Below are 3145 nucleotides of genomic sequence, written 5' to 3'. Positions count from 1 at the left end.
CTGTCTGTCTGTATAGCAACACCTCCAAACCCTAACCTGTCTGTCTGTCTGTATAGTAACACCTCCTAACCTGTCTGTCTGTCTGTCTGTATAGTAACACCTCCTAACCATAACCTGTCTGTCTGTCTGTCTGTCTGTCTGTCTGTCTATGTCTCTGTCTGTCTGTCTGTCTGTCTGTCTGTCTGTCTGTCTGTCTGTCTGTCGGTCTGTCTGTACAGTAACACTTCCAAACCATAACCTGTCTGTCTGTCTGTCTGTACAGTAACACCTCCCAACTCTAACCTGTCTGTCTGTCTGTCTGTCTGTCTGTATAGTAACACCTCCTAACCCTAACCTGTCTGTCTGTCTGTCTGTCTGTACAGTAACACCTCCTAACCCTAACCTGTCTGTCTGTCTTTCTGTACAGTAACACCTCCTAACCATAACCTGTATGTCTGTCTGTTTCTGTCTGTCTGTCTGTCTGTCTGTTCAGTAACACCTCCTAACCCTAACCTGTCTGTCTGTCTGTCTGTCTGTCTGTCTGTCTGTCTGTCTGTCTGTCTGTCTGTATAGTAACACCTCCTAACCTGTCTGTCTGTCTGTCTGTCTGTCTGTATAGTAACACCTCCTAACCATAACCTGTCTGTCTGTCTGTCTGTCTGTCTGTCTTTATATTAACACCTCCTAACCTGTCTGTCTGTCTGTACAGTAACACCTCCTAACCATAACCTGTCTGTCTTTCTGTCTGTCTGTCTGTCTGTCTGTCTGTCTGTCTGTCTGTTCAGTAACACCTCCTAACCCTAACCTGTCTGTCTGTACAGTAACACCTCCTAACTCTAACCTGTCTGTCTGTCTGTCTGTCTGTCTGTATAGTAACACCTCCTAACCCTAACCTTTCTGTCTGTCTGTCTGTACAGTAACACCTCCTAACCCTAACCTGTCTGTCTGTCTGTCTGTCTGTCTGTCTGTCTGTATAGTAACACTTCCTAACCCTAACCTGTCTGTCTGTACAGTAACACCTCCTAACTCTAACCTGTCTGTCTGTCTGTCTGTCTGTATAGTAACACCTCCTAACCCTAACCTTTCTGTCTGTCTGTCTGTACAGTAACACCTCCTAACCCTAACCTGTCTGTCTGTCTGTCTGTCTGTCTGTCTGTCTGTCTGTCTGTATAGTAACACCTCCTAACCCTAACCTGTCTGTCTGTCTGTCTGTCTGTCTGTCTGTTCAGTAACACCTCCTAACCCTAACCTGTCTGTCTGTACAGTAACACCTCCTAACTCTAACCTGTCTGTCTGTCTGTCTGTCTGTCTGTCTGTCTGTCTGTCTGTCTGTCTGTATAGTAACACCTCCTAACCCTAACCTTTCTGTCTGTCTGTCTGTACAGTAACACCTCCTAACCCTAACCTGTCTGTCTGTCTGTCTGTCTGTCTGTCTGTATAGTAACACCTCCTAACCCTAACCTGTCTGTCTGTCTGTCTGTCTGTCTGTCTGTCTGTCTGTCTGTCTGTATAGTAACACTTCCTAACCCTAACCTGTCTGTCTGTCTGTCTGTCTGTTCAGTAACACCTCCTAACCCTAACCTGTCTGTCTGTCTGTACAGTAACACCTCCTAACTCTAACCTGTCTGTCTGTCTGTATGGTAACACCTCCTAACCCTAACCTGTCTGTCTGTCTGTCTGTACAGTAACACCTCCTAACCCTAACCTGTCTGTCTGTCTGTCTGTCTGTACAGTAACACCTCCTAACCATAACCTGTCTGTCTGTCTGTCTCTGTCTGTCTGTCTGTCTGTTCAGTAACACCTCCTAACCCTAACCTGTCTGTCTGTCTGTCTGTATAGTAACACCTCCTAACATGTCTGTCTGTCTGAATGTCTGTCTGTCTGTCTGTATAGTAACACCTCCGAACCATAACCTGTCTGTCTGTCTGTCTGTCTGTCTGTCTGTCTGTCTGTCTGTATATTAACACCTCCTAACCTGTCTGTCTGTCTGTACAGTAACACCTCCTAACCATAACCTGTCTGTCTGTCTGTCTGTCTGTCTGTCTGTCTGTCTGTCTGTCTGTTCAGTAACACCTCCTAACCCTAACCTGTCTGTCTGTACAGTAACACCTCCTAACCCTAACCTGTCTGTCTGTACAGTAACACCTCCTAACTCTAACCTGTCTGTCTGTCTGTCTGTCTGTCTGTCTGTCTGTCTGTCTGTCTGTCTGTCTGTATAGTAACACCTCCTAACCCTAACCTTTCTGTCTGTCTGTCTGTACAGTAACACCTCCTAACCCTAACCTGTCTGTCTGTCTGTCTGTCTGTATAGTAACACCTCCTAACCCTAACCTGTCTGTCTGTCTGTCTGTCTGTCTGTCTGTATAGTAACACTTCCTAACCCTAACCTGTCTGTCTGTGTGTCTGTCTGTTCAGTAACACCTCCTAACCCTAACCTGTCTGTCTGTCTGTCTGTCTGTCAAGTAACACCTTCTAACCTGTCTATATGTCTGTCTGTCTGTATAGTAACACCTCCTAACCCTAACCTGTCTGTCTGTCTGTCTGTCTGTCTAGTAACACCTCCTAACTCTAACCTGTCTGTCTGTTCAGTAACACCTCCTAACCCTAACCTGTCTGTCTGTCTGTCTGTCTGTCTGTACAGTAACACCTCCTAACCCTAACCTGTCTGTCTGTCTGTCTGTCTGTCTCTGTCTGTCTGTCTGTCTGTACAGTAACACCTCCTAACCCTAACCTGTCTGTCTGTCTGTCTGTATAGTAACACCTCCTAACCATAACCTGCCTGTCTGCCTGTCTGTCTGTCTGTCTGTCTGTATAGTAACACCTCCTACCCCTAACCTGTCTGTCTGTCTGTATAGTAACACCTCCTAACCCTAACCTATCTGTCTGTCTGTCTGTCTGTCTGTATAGTAACACCTCCTAACCTGTCTGTCTGTTTGTCTGTATAGTAACACCTCCTAACCATAACCTGTCTGTCTGTCTGTCTGTACAGTAACACCTCCTTACCCTAACCTGTCTGTCTGTGTGTCTGTCTGTTCAGTAACACCTCCTAACCCTAACCTGTCTGTCTGTCTGTCTGATCAGTAACACCACCTAACCCTAACCTGTCTGTCTGTCTGTCTGTCTGTCTGTCTGTCTGTCTGTCTGTTTAGTAACACCTCCTTACCTG

The sequence above is a fragment of the Salmo salar genome, chromosome ssa12 (genome assembly GCF_905237065.1).
Source record: "Salmo salar chromosome ssa12, Ssal_v3.1, whole genome shotgun sequence".
Classification (NCBI taxonomy): Eukaryota; Metazoa; Chordata; class Actinopteri; order Salmoniformes; family Salmonidae; genus Salmo; species Salmo salar.
The sequence above is the reverse complement of the archived record's forward strand: the minus strand, read 5'-3'. Positions refer to the sequence as shown.